This window comes from Arachis ipaensis, chromosome B10 (genome assembly GCF_059453495.1).
Source record: "Arachis ipaensis isolate K30076 ecotype BB chromosome B10, ASM5945349v1, whole genome shotgun sequence".
Lineage (NCBI taxonomy): Eukaryota > Viridiplantae > Streptophyta > Magnoliopsida > Fabales > Fabaceae > Arachis > Arachis ipaensis.
The window spans coordinates 134453927-134473175 of NC_142435.1; positions in this window are offsets into that span (position 1 = coordinate 134453927).

A 19249-nucleotide genomic window follows, 5' to 3' on the forward strand; every position below is an offset into this window, starting at 1 on the left:
CTGGTCTATGAATGGTAAAGGAAAATGATCCTTTCTGGTGGCTGTATTGAGCCTTCTGTAGTCAATACACATGCGCCACCCTGTAACTGTTCTTGTAGGAACCAGTTCATTTTTTTCATTATGAATCACTGTCATGCCTCCCTTTTTTGGGACGACTTGAACAGGGCTCACCCAGGGGCTATCAGAAATGGGATAAATAATCCCAGCCTCTAGTAATTTGGTGACCTCTTTTTGCACCACTTCCTTCATGGCTGGATTTAGCCGCCTCTGTGGTTGAACCACTGGTTTGGCATTATCCTCCAGTAGGATTTTGTGCATGCATCTAGCTGGGCTTATGCCCTTAAGGTCACCTATGGACCACCCAAGAGCTGTCTTGTGTGTCCTTAGCACTTGAATAAGTGCTTCCTCTTCCTGTGAATTTAAAGCAGAGCTTATGATCACTGGAAAAGTGTCACCTTCTCCTAGAAATGCATATTTCAAGGATGGTGGCAGTGGCTTGAGCTCTGGTTTAGGAGGTTTTTCCTCTTTCAGAAGAAAGTTCAGAGGCTCTTTCACGTCCCCTGAATCCTCCAAATCAGGCTGAACATCTTTAAAGATGTTTTCCAACTCTGATTCGAGACTCTCAGCCATGTTGATCTCTTCTACCAAAGAGTCAATAAGGTCAACTTTCATGCAGTCTGTTGATGTGTCTGGATGCTGCATGGCTTTGACAGCGTTCAACTTGAACTCGTCATCGTTGACTCTCAGGGTTATTTCCCCCTGCTGGACGTCAATGAGGGATCGTCCAGTTGCTAGGAAGGGTCTTCCTAGAATGAGAGTAGCACTCTTATGCTCCTCCATTTCCAGCACAACAAAGTCAGTGGGAAAGGCGAATGGCCCAACTCTGACAATCATGTCCTCAATCACGCCTGATGGGTATTTAGTGGAACCATCAGCAAGTTGGAGACATATCCGGGTTGGTTTAACTTCTTCAGTTAAGCCAAGCTTTCTGATAGTGGATGCAGGTATCAGGTTGATGCTTGCCCCAAGATCGCATAAAGCTGTCTTGGTGCAATCACCTTCTAATATGCATGGTATCAGAAAACTCCCAGGGTCTTTAAGCTTTTCAGGAAAGCTTTTCAGAATGACTGCACTGCATTCTTCAGTGAGGAGAACTCTTTCTGTTTCTCTCCACTCCTTTTTATGACTCAAGATCTCTTTCATGAACTTGGCATAAGAAGGTATTTGCTCAAGTGCCTCTGCAAATGGAATCTTTATTTCAAGAGTCCTTAGATAATCTGCAAAGCGAGCAAATTGCTTATCCTGCTCCTCTTTCCGGAGTTTTTGAGGATAAGGGATCTTGGCTTTATATTCCTCAACCTTAGTGGTTAAAGAAGCCTTTTTAGAGGGGTTGTTGTCAGCACTTGTGTGTGTCTGATCCCTCACTGGCAATTGAATGCCAGAGTCAGAAGCTGGAGTGACGTTAGACGCCAGCTCACTGTCTATTCCTGGCGCCTGAACGCCAGAAATGTGCCCCTGTTGGGCGTTCAACGCCAGATTCTTGCCCATTTCTGGCGTTGAACGCCAATCCTGCCTTGTTTCTGGCGCTGAACGCCAGTTTTGGGCATGGTCTGGGCGTTCAGCGCCAGCCTTCCACCCATTTTCTGGCGTTTTAGTGCCAGAATTATTTTTCCCTGGGCTCTTACTGTCCTCAGGGGAATCTTTGGTGGGTTGCTTATTTCTTGAATTTTTGATGCCTTGAGGTGGGGTATTTAATGTTTTCCCACTTCTTAATTGAACTGCTTGGCATTCTTCTGCTATTTGCTTTGATAGCTGCTGCTTTGTTTGCTTAAACTGTTCTTCCATATGTATATTATCTATCCTTGTCTCCTGTAACCTGTCTTTGAATTCAGCTAGCTGCTTTGTTAGAAAATCTAATTGCTGATTGAATTCAGCAGCTTGTTTTACAGTACTGAATTCAGCAGTTACTGTTTTAACCTCTTCATTCATGGAAGGGTTGCTGCTTAGATACAGATGCTGATTCCTGGCAACTGTATCAATGAGCTCTTGAGCCTCTTCGATTGTCTTTCTCATATGGATAGATCCACCAGCTGAGTAATCTAAAGACATCTGAGCTCCTTCTACAAGCCCATAGTAGAAGATGTCTAACTGAACCCACTCTGAAAACATTTCAGAGGGGCATTTTCGTAGCATCTCTCTGTATCTCTCCCAGGCATCATAAAGAGATTCATTATCTCCTTGTTTAAAGCCTTGGATGTCCAGCCTTAGCTGTGTCATCCTTTTTGGAGGGAAATATTGATTCAGGAATTTTTCTGTCAGCTGTTTCCATGTTCTTATGCTGGCCTTTGGTTGGTTATTTAACCACCTCTTGGCTTGATCTTTTACAGCAAATGGAAACAGTAATAGTCTGTAGACATCCTGATCTATTTCCTTATCATGTACTGTGTCAGCAATTTGTAAAAATTGTGCCAGAAACTCTGTAGGTTCTTCCTGTGGAAGACCGGAATACTGACAACTTTGCTGCACCATGATAATGAGCTGAGGATTCAACTCAAAACTACTAACTCCAATGGAGGGTATGCATATGCTACTCCCATATGAAGCAGTAGAGGGGTTAGAATATGACCCCAGAGTCCTCCTGGACTGTTCATTTTCACTTATGTCCATGATGGATCTATGGATATAACTTGGACTGATTTATCTTTTTATTTATTTTATTTTATAAGAAGTAAATACTTAAATAAAATAAAATAACTAAAAATAATTTGAATTTTGAAATTTTTTTTTTCGTAAAAAAAATTAAAAATAATTAGTTAAAAAAAACAGAAATTTTTGAAAAAGAGGGGAGATATTTTCGAAAATTTTGAGAGAGAGAGAGTTAGTTAGGTAGTTTTGAAAAAGTTAAGAAACAAACAAAAAGTTGGTTAGTTAGTTGAAACAAATTTTGAAAAGATAGGAAGTTAGAAAAGATATTTTGCAAAGATATTTTTGAATTTAGTGAGGAGAGAGAAAAACAATAAGATAGTACAAGATTTAAAATTTTTAGATCTAATGCTCCTTGTTTTTGAAAATTTTGGAGGGAAAACACCAAGGAACACCAAACTTAAAAATTTTAAGATCAAGACACAAGAAAACTCAAGAACACTTTGAAGACTCACAAGAACACAAGAACATGAAGGAAGAACACCAAACTTAAAATTTTTAGAAAACCAAACCAAAATTTTCGAAAATCAAAGGGGAATCAACAAGAAAACACCAAACTTAAAGTTTGGCACAAGATTTAATAGAAAAAATATTTTTGAAAAAGAAGGTTTTGAAAAGAGTATAAAAGATTCTAACCCAATCAAATTAATGTTCTAGCCAAATGAGTTATTGGACCTTATTAAAGTTTGGCACAGGATTTAATAGAAAAATTATTTTTGAAAAAGGTTTTTAAAAATATGATAGCCAATTACCATGAACATAAACACCACGTTCTAATTAACTGAGCTATAAATTTAAAGTGTTTTAACAAGGGATAAATAATAAAAGACTTTAAACCAAAAAAGAGAAGATTTTTCCTAATCTAAGCAACAAAATAATCCGTCAGTTGTTCAAACACGAACAATCCCCGGCAACGGCGCCAAAAACTTGGTAGCACGAATTGCGAATCACACTTTTCACAACGCGTACCACTTACCAGCAAGTGCACTGGGTCGTCCAAGTAATACCTTACGTGAGTAAGGGTCGAATCCCACAGAGATTGTTGGTTTGAAGCAATCTATGGTTATCTTGTAAATCTTAGTCAGGAATTCAGTTATATTTATCAGTTGAATTGTGAAGAACCAGTAGAGCATAAATTAGAAGTTACTTGTTGTGCAGTAATGGAGAATATGTTGGAGTTTTGGAGATGCTTTGTCCTCTGAATCTCTGCTTTTCTCTGTCTTCTGATTCACGCACGCACGTCCTCCTATGGCAAGCTGTGTGTTGGTGGATCACCGTTGTCAATGGCTACCTTCCATCCTTCCAGTGAAAACTACGCTCACGCGCTCTGTCACAGCACGGCTAATCACCGGTTGGTTCTCGATCCGGTTGGAATAGGATTTCCTATCCTTTTGCGTCTGTCACGAACGCCCAGCCTTCAGGAGTTTGAAGCTCGTCACAGTCATTCAATCACTGAATCCTACTCGGAATACCATAGACAAGATTTAGACTTTCCGGATTCTCATGAGTGCCGCCATCAGTTCTAGCTTATACCACGGAGATTCTGATTAAGGAATCTAAGAGATACTCATTCAATCGGATATAGAACGGAGGTGGTTGTCAGGCACACGTTCATGGTTTGAGGAAGGTGATGAATGTCACGGATCATCACCTTCATCACAGTTAAGCGCGAGTGAACATCTTAGATAGGAACAAGCGTGTTTGAATGGAAAACAGAAATACTTGCATTAATTCATTGAGACACAGCAGAGCTCCTCACCCCCAACAATGGGGTTTAGAGACTCATGCCGTCAGAGAATACAAAGTTTAGATCTGAAATGTCATGAGATACAAAATAAGTCTCTAAAAGTTGTTTAAATACTAAACTAGTAGCCTAGGGTTACAAAATATGAGTGGACTATGATGGATGATGCAGAGATCCACTTCTGGGGCCCACTTGGTGTGCTGGGGCCCACTTGGTGTGTGCTGGGGCTGAGACTTTAAGCAATCCACGTGCAGAGGCCATTTGTGGAGTTGAACGCCAGTTTTTGTGCCAGTTTGGGCGTTCAACTCCAGTTTTTGATCCTTTTCTGGCGCTGGACGCCAGAATTGGGCAGAGGACTGGCGTTGAACGCCAGTTTACGTCGTCTATTCTGATGCAAAGTATGGACTATTATATATTGCTGGAAAGCCCTGGATGTCTACTTTCCAACGCAATTGGAAGCACGCCATTTCAAGTTCTGTAGCTCCAGAAAATCCACTTTGAGTGCAGGGAGGTCAGAATCCAACAGCATCAATTTCAGCCAGAAAAATACCTGAAATTACAGAAAAACACACAACTCATAGTAAAGTCTAGAAATATGAATTTTTCCTAAAAACTACTAGAAATAGACTAAAAACTAACTAAAACATACTCAAAACTATATGAAATTATCCCCAAAAAGCGTATAAAATATCCGCTCATCATAGCTCAAGCTATTTCTATTTGAGTGCAAGGAGGTCGGGGTTGACAACATCATTCACTTTTTTCCTTTTCTGCTACAAAACTCCGTCAAATCCATCCGAATGCTACCTGAAATAAACAGAAATTACAAACAACTCAAAGTAACATTCATAGTGGCTAAATGTAATTAAATCTTGATTAAAATTAATGACTCAATTGCAAATTTACTAGGAAAAGATAGAAAAGATGCTCACGCATCAGTAAGAAGAAAGGAAAGGGGAACAATAAAAATGAGGAGTTAGCAGAGGAAGAGTTCGTGCCTGATATTAATGACCATACTCATGGATTGTTGCGTCTGTAAGAGGTCTAGGGTCATGGTTTATTGATACAGAAAGTGTAGATCAGTTACGGATTTTTGGTTGGGTGAGGGAGAGGAGGATATAAATCTTGCATTTCTTCCATATGCTTGATTTTAAGCATTTTTTTTTATTTTGACTCTATTTTGATTTGACATTGCCTTCAACATTTTGTTTTCCCCCTTTCTTCTTTGATGTTAGATCGAAAAGATGAACCCTTCTTTCTTCTCTATGCTTTACCCGAAACAACAAAGCTTCACCTGCATCATATTGGTTTTCTTTTCTTTTCATGAAGCAAGTGAACTGTGTTGTGGGCTTGGTTCCAATCAGCAGCCTTGGTTGCACATAGTTCTTCTTATTGGGCTGCTGGATCTCTTTGTTTAGGCTACACAATAAAGTAGTGACTTGAGCCTGCAACACTTAATACATACATTAAACACACAAATTTGATTTTTAACCCAACCAAATATAATGTTTGTCATCATCATTAATTTTATTGTTTACTAAACTCAAGTACTCAATAATCTTTTTCTTAATGGCAAACATTATTCAAAATAGATATAAAGGGAATGAAATGCAAGATTCAAACTAGAGACTTCCCTTTGATGATACAATTTCAAATGTTGATCTGTTATCCCTTTTTCTCATAAGAGATACTCTCCCTTAATGTGAGCTTCTCCACAAACAATACACATGTCATACTGATATGCAGAATTTTAGTGGCACATATAAGAGAATATCATTAAACATAAGCAAATTAATCAACAAATCATCATTTGACAATCTATTTGAGAATTTATCAATCTATCCTATTCATGACACTACTCCCCCTTTTGTCATCAAGGAAGGAAAATGATAACCAGTTCAAACTTGCAAGAGATAGATTAGATGCCAAAGATAACATAACCAGATAAGTAGCATAGGTTTAGTTAAGAGTTACAGTTATCTAAAAAGTAATAAAAATAGTAGCTAAAACCAAATTGTCTCAAAAATCGAAGTTCAATAGAATTTAAAGTCTTCAGCATGAGATATCCCTAGGCATCCGAGCCTTCGTCCTCAGTATCTAGTGGCTCCTCTTGATCAGTTGCCGTTGTGTCATCTTCATGAATGTTGTCTACATACTTCAGGAGCACTGCAACTCTATCCCTTGACTTTCACAATGCATTTTCATTGCGAACAACAAGCTTTCTCTCTTGTTGGCTCGAAGAAATGAGATGATTGGACAAGTTGACAAATTCATGTAGAACATCCTTTACAACACCATACAGAAGAGATTTGTGTCCAGTGGAGGCTGATGTTTGAGTGGTGGATTGAGGAGGAATGTCTTCTAGCTCTTCATCTTCTTCATCAACGACCATTCTTTCGGATCTGATAGGTCCTTTCTTTTGTTGTTTCACTGCACCACTCCCCTTTTAAGTAAGAGTTTCTATTTTCATGTGACTCATTGGAAAGGTCAACACCAAAATATTCAAAGAAGTAGGTTAAAAACGTGCCATAGGAAAGAGACAGTTTCTTATTACTCTTTATACAATCATACATGTGTCTCATCATCAAATAAGCAAATAAAATTTCAATTTCATAAGAATGGCATACAACACTAGTGCGTCACAAAATGAAACCCTTTGATAGGAACTATTTAGAGGGAGGATTATTTGGTTCATAATGCGATGAAGTTGTGCACGAACAGGACCTAGAGCATTATGGGTTGGAGAGAGACCATCAACGAGGGAGATGTTTACACAAACTAAGGCTAGGGCTTCTTGGTACGAGAGACCTAAGTCTTCATCCCATTTTCTGAAGTATATGCATTAACACCAACATCAGAATAACCTAGGACTTCACTGATAGTTTTACTGTTCAGATTCAATTCATGGCCTTTGACATATGAGTGAACATTTTCATTGTAGTATCTCATGTTAGCATAGAATTCACGGACTAGGTCAGGGTAAACAAGCTTTTTAATATTAAATAGATGATTACAGTCCAAAAAAAATAAAATTTTTCACAAAGTCAAGTCCTTTCTTTTCTAAAGCAAGAAAATCAGCGAGAAAGAAGGGCACAGAGGATGATAAACAACAACTGCCCTATAAAACTCAAAGTTCATTGCTGATGAAAAATGAAGAGGGTTGTAATGTGAGTGAGGTACTGAGGTAAGTTTGCAAAGTGAGATTTGAAAGCAAATGGGTCATTATCAAATGGTTCTTTGATTGAGCAAAGAAGGATACGATGGCTATCTCTCTGAGAACAAGGAGGATGAGGACAAACTTTGGTTTAAATCGAGAGGAATCATGAACAGGAGAAGAACGAGCATTTTCTTGGTCACAAGATGTTTTTCCTTCGAAGCATTGGGGAGAGGAGGTGCATTGGATGGTTCGGCTACTTGAGAAGAGGAAGGACGACGGGTGGTTGTCTTGGTGCGAGCCATCGGTTCAGTGTGAGGAGGAGAGGGAGATGGAGAAAGATTATAAGATTGAATGTGGATGTGAGTGTAGGATGGTGGAGGAGAACTTTCAGGTATTCTAGGAAGTTTATGAGTGAACGTGCTTCTTTAGATAGCGATTTTCTTCCTCATCTTAATGACATAGGGGTGTTATAGTTTTTCAAAAAATGAAATGATGATAATAAGAAATGTGAAGAGACATGCAAGATATATGAAGAGGTTAGCAACTTCAGCAAGTTAAGAGTGTTGTTGGAAAAAGAGAAGTCCAGAACCCAATAAAAACTTGATTTGAAAAGGATTTGACCCAAGGTTAAAAGAGTTATACTAAAAAAAATGATTTAAAGTGCAGAAATACAAAAAATGAAAAAGATTTTAATGTATGACAAAACTAATGAGACCCAATCATATACATATAAACTCATATTGGGCCTAAGATGGGTGGTGTTTAAGCAAACAATAGGACCACTTTGAGATCAGAAAATAATGTTTGGCCCACTTGAAATTATTTCAAAATTTGAATCCAGATATAACGTTCCATATTAAAAGCTCTTCATCTGCCAAGAAATATCTTATTTCGAACTGTGAGACAAAATCTTCACACACTACATCAGCAACATTAAAACAAAGATTTATAACAAAGTATCCCCAAATTAGTTCTTAATTTGCAGAACATGTCTTCATCAAAAGGTTTTGTGAATATATCAGCAAGTTATTTCTCCGATTTAATGAATTGAATATCAATATTACCTTTTTGAATATGTTCCCTCATAGAGTGAAATCTCACTTCACTATTTCTTGTTCTTGAGTGCAAAATACGATTTTTGAAAATATTAATGACACTCATATTATTACAAAATAAAAAAATATTTTCAACTTTCAATTTATAATTGGCTAGCTGAGTTTTTAGCCATAATAATTGGTAACAACAAGATGAGACAGCAATGTATTCGGCTTCGGCAGTGGATAGAGCTACGGTGGACTGCTTCTTGCTTGACCACACGTTTAGAGACCTGCAAAAAAAATAGCAGATTTCAGAAGTGCTTCTCCTATCCACTCTATCTTCAGCAAAATCTGCATTATAATATCCAACTGTAGAAAAATCATCAGACTTAGGATACCATAAAAACCAAAGTTGGATGTGCCATGAACATATCTAATGATTCTTTTAACTGCAGAAAGATATGACTCTTTTAGTTGTGATTGAAATCTTGAAAAACTCTAACACTTTGCACAACGTCCAGTCTAGAGGATGTAAGATACATAAGAGAACCTATTATTCTTCTATACCTAGTTTTATCAACATCTTTCGCAGTTTCATCCTTTTTTAACCGAGAGCTCGGATGCATTGGAGTGCCCATGGACTTGGTATTTTCCAATTCGAATTTCTTAACTAGTTCTTTGGCATACTTCTCTTGATGAAAAAAAATTCATTTAAAGACTGTTTAATTTGAAGTCCAAGAAAAAAGTTTAGTTCAACTATCATGCTCGTGTTAAATTCACTTGTCATGAGTTTGCTAAAATTAGCACAAAGGGACCCATCGGCTAAACCAAAAATTATATCATCAACATAAATTTGTACTAAAATGAAAAAATTATTAGAATTTTTAATGAAGAGAGTAGTGTCGGTGGTGTCTTTTTGAAAACTATTTTTCAAAAGAAAAGAACCAAGTCTTTTATACCAAGCTCTTGGAGCTTGTCTTAAACCATAAAGTGCTTTAAAAGCTTGAAAACATAGTTTAAAAATTTTTTATTTTCAAAACCAGGAGGTTGCACTACATACACTTTTCTATCTATGATACCATTCAAAAATACACATTTCACATCCATTTGAAAATGTTTAAAACCACAATGAGCAACACATGCGAGGAGAAGCCTTATAGCTTCCATTCGGGCCATTCATGCAAAGGATTTATCAAAATCTATTCCTTCCTCTTGATCATATCCTTGAGCCACCAATCTTGCCTTGTTCCTAGCTATGCTTTCGTCTTCACCCAATTTGTTCCTAAAACTCCACTTAGTGCTTGTCACTTTCTTTCCAATTGGATCTGGTACAAGTGTCCAGACTTGATTCTTCTCAAATTGTTGTAACTCTTCTTCCATGGCTTTGACTCAAAAAGGATCACCAAGAGCTTCATTTATATTTGGGCCTCAATTTGAGAAAGAAATGCCAAATTATTTTTCTCAGTTACTCTTCTAAAAGAGAATCTAGTGGTGACACCTTGTGAGGGACCCCTATGATGAACTCTTGAGGATAATTCTTTAGAAATCTCCACTCTTGGAGTCTTGGGGATTTAGGAATAGATTCGGACATGTTTGGTTCATTGGTACTGATATTCCCAGAAATTTCATCAGTTGCAAGAGATAAAATGAGATTGTCTCCTATAGAATTGTCTGCAACAGCATATTCAAGGACAGGTTGCCCAGATTCACCTTTTTCTTGATTTTGGGCTTCACTCATGTTGTCTTCCACTTGATTATCTGTGTCACCATCTTTCAGAACACTTAGAACATAATTAGAATAACAAAATGTAATGTGTATGGTTTCCTCAACGGTCCTAGAGTCTTTGTGGAACACGCTAAAGGCTTTGCTAGAAGTTGAGTATCCAACAAAAATACATTCATATGACTTTGAATCAAACTTTTTCAAATTATCTTTTGTATTTAACTCAAAGCATTTACATCTAAAGACATATAAATATTTAAGATTTGGAGGAGTTCCTTTCCAAAGCTCATATGTGGTTTTCTTTAAAAACTTTCTAATGATTGTTCTATTTAGAATATAACATGTTGTGCTCACAGCTTCAACCCAAAAGAATTTAGGTACATCACTTTCATAAATCATTGCTCTAGCCATTTCTTGAAACCTTCTATTTCTTCTTTCCCCAATACCATTTTGTTGTGGTGTTCTAGGACAAGAGAAATTGTGTGATATATCTAATTCATCACAAAATGATTCAAAAAGTTAGTTTTTAAATTCTTTTCTATGATCACTTCTAATAGAAACAATTCTTAAATCCTTTTCATTTTGAATCTTTTTGCAGAAAATAGTGAAAGCTGAAAACGCATCATTCTTATGAGTTAAAAAAAATCCAACCAAATCTAGTGCAGTTGTCAACTACAACTAAGCTATAGTGTTTGTCTCCAAGACTTTGAGTTCTAGTAGGATAGAAAAGATCAATGTGTAGCAGCTTCAGAGGTCTCTTTAGTTGAGATATCTTCCTTTAATTTGACAGAACTTTTGGTTTGTTTTTTCATTTAGCAAGCATTGCAAGTGATGTCTTTGTCAAATTTAATTTTAGAAAGACTTCTAACTAATTCCTTCTTTACAAGCTTGGAGATTTGAAACATGCTTGTATGGCCCAATCTCTTATGCTATAACTATTTTTTTCGAATATATAGAGGTGAAACATGCTACATTTTGATCTCTAAGTTCCTCTAAAGTGAGACCATACACATTATCTTATCTTTTTGCAAAAAACAAAATATCACCAGAAATTTCATTTATGACCAAGCATTCAGCCCTTTTAAAGGTAACAACCCAATATCCCAAATCACACAATTGACTAATGCTAAGAAGATTGTATTTCAATCCATCAACCAAGAAAATATTATCTATGAAAGTAGAGAAATTCTTACCCACTACCTTTTCCATCATCACTTAAAGTCACAAAACCTCCATCATACTTGTTGATTTTGATGAAGAACGTAAATTTTTCGATCATGTGCCTTGAACATCCACTATCAAGATACCACATGTCTCTTTTCTTCTTGAATGCAAGACAAATCTGCACAAATTAAAGTTTTAAGTGATCTTAGGTATCTAAATAAATTTGGATCCTTTGATGTTAATCCACCTTAGTTACCCAAGGGCATTGAAATCACTTACCACTTTATATACTTTGTTTCCTACTTTTCTTTTAACAATGAAACATTAATAAGATAAATGACCATGCTTTTTGCAATTAGACAATGATTTTCTCTTGTAGATTTTTTAAAGTAATTTGAAGTTTTGAACTTTCTGGTTCATAAAGTTGATACTTCAATTTTAACAAGTAATTTTTCAAAAATTGCATCATTTTATTAAAATAACCAAACCATATTTCTTAAGCAAGGGTTTGGTTTTTGAATATGATGCCTTGGTTTTAGCAAATGGTTTTTCAAAAACTGCATCACTTTTGGTAACATAACCTAAACTAGATTTTTCAAACAATTGTCTTTGATTAGCTAGCAATTTATCTAAGTTGCTAGAACTTTGTGCAAATGGTGCTAAATCTTGATTTAAATCTCTAATCATTTTATATAATCTATCTTTTTCAGCAATAAGATCAAGTGAAGCATTGGCCGAACTTTTGTCTTTAAACTTTTCAATTTTCAGATTTAAGAAATATGTTTTCTTCAACTAACTCAGAGGCACTTTCGGTTTTCTTCACCTTTTCTTTAAGAAAATCAATTTTTGCTCTTAATGCATCATTTTCAGCTGTGCATTTGTTAAATTTCTTCAAAATGTTACTAACATGGACAGTTAAATAATCAATCATCATATGCAAGTCCTCATTGGATAGGTCAGAATATTTCTCTAATAATATATCTCGTACTTGAAAATTAACAATTACCTGTTATACTACCAAGAGAGAATCACATTTGATAGTTATCTATTTTATGCAAAGATTTTGTGCTAATTTAAGACCAACTATAAATGCCTCGTATTTTGCTTGATTGTTACTGGTATTGAGGGAAAATTATAGATATTGCTCTATGACTGTTCTTTCACCATCTACGAGTAATACCCCGATTCCAGAACCTTGCATATTTAAAGCTCCATTAAAGTACAATAAATATGTTTTTTTGGGCAGTGTCAGTTCTGCTATAAAGTCATCTCATGCTTGAGATTTTATGGAATCCTGAGCATGGTATTGAATATCGTACTATGAGTGTTCAATGGACAACTTGATTAATCTTTCAGCGAGCTTTGACCTTGTCAAAATTTGCCTTAATGGTTGTTCTAAATAGACTATGATGGTGTGACTTTGGAAGTAATGCATCAAGTATCTGGTTGTTGTTATCAAGGCTAGAGCTAGCTTTTCTAACTTTACGTACCAAATCTCAACATTGTAAAGTGATTTGCTGATGAAGTATATTAGTTATTGTTGTTTATTGTAAAGTGATTTACTATGTTCTAGTTTTCGAAGTATTGCAGGTGAGGATAGTATAGTATTGAGCTTGTCAAAGGCTTGTTCACATGCCTCTGTCCAGGTAACTCCTTCTGTTTTCTTAGAGTTATGAAGAAATTATGTGATAGATGAGTTATCCAAAGTAAAAAAATGTGATAAGGCAGCTAATTGACCAATTAGTTGTTGGACTTCTTTTATTGATTGAGAACTTTTCATGTCTAATATTGCTTTGTATTTTTCTGAGTTGGCCTCTATACCTCAACAGGTCAGCATAAATCCCAGAAAATTTTCACCGTGTACCCCAAAGGTGCACTTTTCTGGATTCAATTTCATGCTATAGATTCTGAGTTGTTGAAAAATTTCTTTAAGGTCTTCTATATGATTTTCTGTGAATTTGGTCTTTTCCACCATATTGTCAACATATACATTGATATTTCAGCTGATCTGGTTGATGAAGATCTTATCCATTAGTCTTTGGTATCTAGCACTTATACTTTTACGCCCAAAAGACATAACCTTATAAGTTATAACAAAAATTTTCTTAGTCAGTAATGAATGCAGATTTATCTTGATCGGTGGAGTACATCATTATCTAGTTATAACCAAAATAAGCATTCTTAAAACATAAAGTTTGAAAATCAGAGGAATTATCAACTAGTTTGTCAATGCAAGGTAAAAGATATGCGTGCTTTGGACAGGCCTACTTGAGGTCAGTGAAGTCGACAGACGTCCTCCACTTCTGATTGTGTTTTTTAAAATCACAATCTTTATTAGCCAAGTGGTAAACATGATTTCTTTGATGAAACTGACAATCAATAACTTTTGTGTTTCTTTTGGCGATGTTTTCTTTTTATCTGTACCAAGGTATCTCTTCTTCTGAGCTATAGGTTGGATAGATGGGTTGAGCGTCAATTCGTGATAGATAATGTTCAAATGGATCCCTGACATTTCAAGATAGGTACAAGTGAAAAGGTCTACATTTTGTCATAATAAATCAATGAGTTGTTCCTTTTCTGTCCCATGCAGTGCATCTTCAATGTAGGTGAATTTGTTTTCATCCTCATTTAGAGTGACATTGGTCAAGGTATCTGTTAGCATAGGTTGGTCCTGCATATCTGAACCGGGGTCGAGTTCTGCGAGTGGTGGGATGTTTTTCGAGTTATAAACAACATGTATATACGTTTGCTCTAGAGGCTTTATGGAGTTTGTCTTAAAACTCACGTTGTAACATTACTGAGCTTCTTTTTGGTCGGTATAAACTGTTGCAATTACAATATCTTGCACACAAGTGTATCTAGAAACAATAGCATCAAAGGCATTCAAAGAAGGTCTCCTTAGAATAATATTAAATGGAGTTTGATAGTTTATAACAAGATACTGTATATCTAGGGTTTTACAGTTTGGAGATCACCTAATGTTGTTTGCAACCATACATAATCAAGTATTGGAATACGCTCACCTGAGAATCCTACCAATTCACTTATAGATAGTTGCAAAGTTTTGTCACTTAACTTCATTTTTGATATGTGAAATATAATAGGGCATCTGCAATATTCCTTGGAGGTAGAGACCTTTTGCACCAATACGTCTCCCACCTGGAGTTATATGACTACTGGATGTCTATGTTTTTGTCCACTACTTTAAGGTCAGATGGCTGAAAAGTGATTTTTGAAATAGCCAATTGGTGGCTAAGGTCGGCTCGGACCCAGTCATTGACATCACGGCCTTATAAGACCTCTTCTTGGCAGAGTTACTACTACCTCCACCTGCATAGCCACCGAAAATTCAATTAATAACACCACAGGGTTGTGTAGGGTTTTCAGCTACCTTTTTCCCTTATCTCTGTGGCTATCATTTGTCTTTGATGGTTTGCCGAGCTGTGTTGTGTTTTTTCTCTGTTCATGTCCGTTAATGTATTTGTTTAGAAGGCTTTGCCAAGGTAATTTCTCGAGGAGGTCTTTTACTATGATGCAGTCATCTGTGGCATGTCCATCTGGTGGAAGGTGTAATACTTTGACTTTCCACATATCTCTGGTCCTAATAAGTTCCAACTTTATTTGGAGGTTTGATTAGTTTAGAATGTAGGATATCCTTAATAATATCCTCTCTTTTAGTGTTGAGTGGAGTATATGTGTCAAACTTTGGGGTTAGTGATAAACCCCGATTTTGTGGTTTATCTTGTGCTTAATTTGGGGGATTTTATCACCTTTTCCCACATTTATTCAATGAAATAGCATGGTTTTGCAATTCTCCCTTGATTTGTGCTTAAATATGAAAACATGCTTTGTAGGCCCTTAAATTGGTGATTTTAACTCACCTTAATTCTATTCGATGCCTTGATGTATTTTTTGAGTGATTTCAGGTTCATAAGGCAAGTATTGGATGGAAGGAGTGAAGGAAAAGCATGCAAAGTGGGAGAACTCATGAAGAAATGAAGGAACCGTAAAGCTGTCAAGCTTGATCTCTTCACACTCAATCGATCATAACTTGAGCTACAGAGGTCCAAATGAGACGGTTCCAGTTGCGTTGGAAAGATAACATTCGGGGCTTCAAAATGATATAAAATTTGCCATAGTTGCCTGACGTCTAGGGACGCGCACGCGCATTGTACGCGTGCGCACTGATGGAGCAGCGTGGGTCCACTTTGGGCAACTCGTTGGGGGCGATTTCTAGCTCATTTTGGGCCCAATTCAACTCATTTATGATGCTATTGAACCCAAGGATTGAGGGGGGAATGAACCAAGTAGTTATAGTTTAGTTTTCATCATGTTTTAGGGTAGAATTCTAGAGAGAGAGGCTCTCTCCTCTCTCTAGATTTAGGATAGAAATTAGGGTAAAGCTAGGTTAATCACTCTCAAATTTCTCTTTTAATTCTTGTTTTGATTTCAATTCTCTTTATGTTTTAGTGTTCTATTGTCTTTGATCTTCTAGTTTCTCTTGTTAATTTCTTGTTTTGCTCCCTTTTATGTTTATGAACAATTGTTGGATCTCAATTTCTTCTAATGCAATTTTATGTTTCCATGTTTCTCTTATGTTGATCTTGATTGTTATTGTTGATTTCTTGTTTATGTTAGTTATGGGTTTCCTTTAATTCTTGCATTTTATGATGTTTACTTTTATTGCACACTAGGTGTTTGATAGAATGTTTCCTTTAGTTTTTGAGTAGTTTTCTTTACTCTTGGCCTAGGCTAAGTGAATTGAGTGACCTTGAGTCATTGGGTCTCAATGATTTGGTGATTTGAGAATCCTTGGTGATCAATTTGATATTCATTGACACCAACCCACTACTAATCTAATTAGTAGATAGGTTGGGACTTATGGGTTGATGTGATCAAAGCCATTTAACGTACTTCAAGTCTAGGAGTAGATATTACGTCCTTAAGGCTTTTGGAAGTAGACTTAATAAGCTTGGCCCCTCATAATTATCAATGTATGGTTTGTTGACAAGGATGGTGATTTCAATTACCTATGTCTAGCCAAGAGTTCTACTTTCTTTTATTTAGTCAATTGTTCTTTTACTTTGCTTGCCATTTATTTTCTTGCCAAAATATAAAACCAAACCCCCCTTTGTTCCTTCATAGCCAATAATTGAGCACTTCATTGCAAATCCTTGTGAGACGACCTGAGGTTTAAAACTTCGGTTAATTTTTATTGGGGTTTGTACTTGTGACAAAATCAAATTTTTGATTGGGAGGATTGTTTGTTGGTATAGAACTATACTTGCAACGAGAATTCATTCAATTGAGGAAATTATATACCATCACAACAATTCACTCATCAGTTAGCTTAAACGACTTTCGATCGTCCCTGTTGTCATGGTTCCTGCTTCGTTTGTCATCTTCTTGACTCAGAGCTAACCTCTTTGATTTCAAAACTTAGTGGAGCTCTTCTGTCTCGATTTGGCCTACTGCTTTTTCTCGTAACTAGGGTAGTTTTTGGTTTTGCTATCGCAATGGTCTCTTAGAATTTCTCAAGACAAACACTGCTTTTCAGGGATTACAAATGGATGACGTATACTTTGATTCCAAGAGAATAGGTGACGATGGGAACTTGCAAAGGCACTCTGATACTCAAATAAATAAAAGTGAGAGATGAGTAGTGTGTATTCAGAGTGAATCACATACCTCTTTTCTATTTAGAAATTTTGATCTTATAGAGCATTGTGATGTGAATGTGGTATGTTACCGTTACTCCTTTGACCTTTTTTTTAGTGAGATTCTCTTTTTTGGTTCTTATTTGATGTTGCACTAACAGAAAAATAAACACGTTTATTTTAAAAGTAGTCGACTATAAGGACCTTACTAATTTTCTTTAACATTTTCACTGTTAATTCTATATAAACTTTGGCATATATTAGTAAATGTCTTAACTACCCATATATATATATTAAAAGTAATGATATGAAGAAACAAATAAATTACTATTTGTTCAATCTTTATCAAATTAATAAATATTAATTTAATTTTATCTTATCATCTTATATAACTTGATATGACAAGTTGATAATATCAACTTAATCTAATCATAATGTATAACTTATTTTAACACGTAATTAATTGATAATTTGTCTTTTAATTAAATCAAAGATTACAACTAAAATAATTTTTTTAATTTTGACCAAATCAAAAATTATAACTTAGCTTAGCTTAGTTATCCAATTTACCATCTTATCAGCTTGTTTCTTCTAAATTTATCAAGTTATATGTTTGTTGGTAATTATGGTTAACCAAGTTGAAGTTTTGTTATACCACCACTTGTATCATTTTCATGTTAATCAAATTATAGTATCATTTTTTGACTAAAACTTTGATGATGCAAGTAACATATAAATCATCGTGTCATAATGCTTCATGACTCTTCTACTTGATAATCATCAAATTGGTAAATATCAATTTTAATAAGTTCACACATGAATAAATTCTAAAAAATTCCACTATTTTAAAATTCTTCCATCTTCTATAGTATGTTGTATTTGTTTTTGTTTTTAAAAAAATTGAACTCTTTTTTCACATAATATAGACTTTTTTTGGATTTTATAAAATAAAATTTAGTTGAATTTAGATTGACAAATAACTTGGTCAAAGATTGGGTCAAACTCCGGTCAAATTTTTACATGCCACAACGGAATTAGAGGTAATCTTGTAATAAAGCAGTTATATATATATATATATATATATATATATATATACACTAAAGATAGGGAGATTCGAATCTGCGACCTCTTAAGTGAGTACGAGAAGATTATGTCATTTAGATTATAACTCATTAAAAAAATTAGTTATTAATCAACATTTTGTATAGAAATATGTATTTTATATTTATAAAATCTTTTTTATTACACTATTAAAAATAAATTTAATTATTGGTCTATTATGAATTTGACTATTCTAATAATTAATTATTTAATTAAAAATATATAAATTAATATATATAAATATATACAAATATATAACGACAAATTTAAAGATACTTTTTTGGTATACATAAAGTGTTCTTTTATTTAATCCATAGTAAATTTAATTTTTTAAATAATAGATTCTAAAAAAGTAATATCTTAATCGTAAAAATAATCTCCTTTAAATAAAATACATAAAATATAGAGAATCACACAATTTAAAAAACTTTTAAAAATCATATTTTAATGAGATTTCTTATAAATTTGTTTTAAAAAAAATTGATTTTTTTTTCTTTTCAAATGTGATTTCTTTTTTACTGTATGATTTTTTTTCAAATTAAAAATTTAGAAATTAAATTTCATTTCAATTTTTATTTATAATTAAATATTAAAAAAAAAACTAGATGAAAATTATGAACTGTTTATAATTTTAATGAGAAAAATACAAATAGAACATTAACCTTTTTTTACAAATATATAAATTTTTTAAATTAATTTTAATACATTGTCAATATAAAATAGTTTAACACGTCCATCTAATTAAATAATGCCATACCAACAAAATTAAATTCTAAGTTATTAACTAAAATTAAATATTTATAAATTCCAACCATTAGAATAATGAAACACATATTTTTCTGTTTACCAATAGAAAGACCTATCTACTTAATTACCTGCCTCATTTTTCACAGGTCAAATGCTTATTTATAGTTAAATTTCGAAGAAAAAATTAATTGTTGTGACGATAAAAAAATTAAGAAG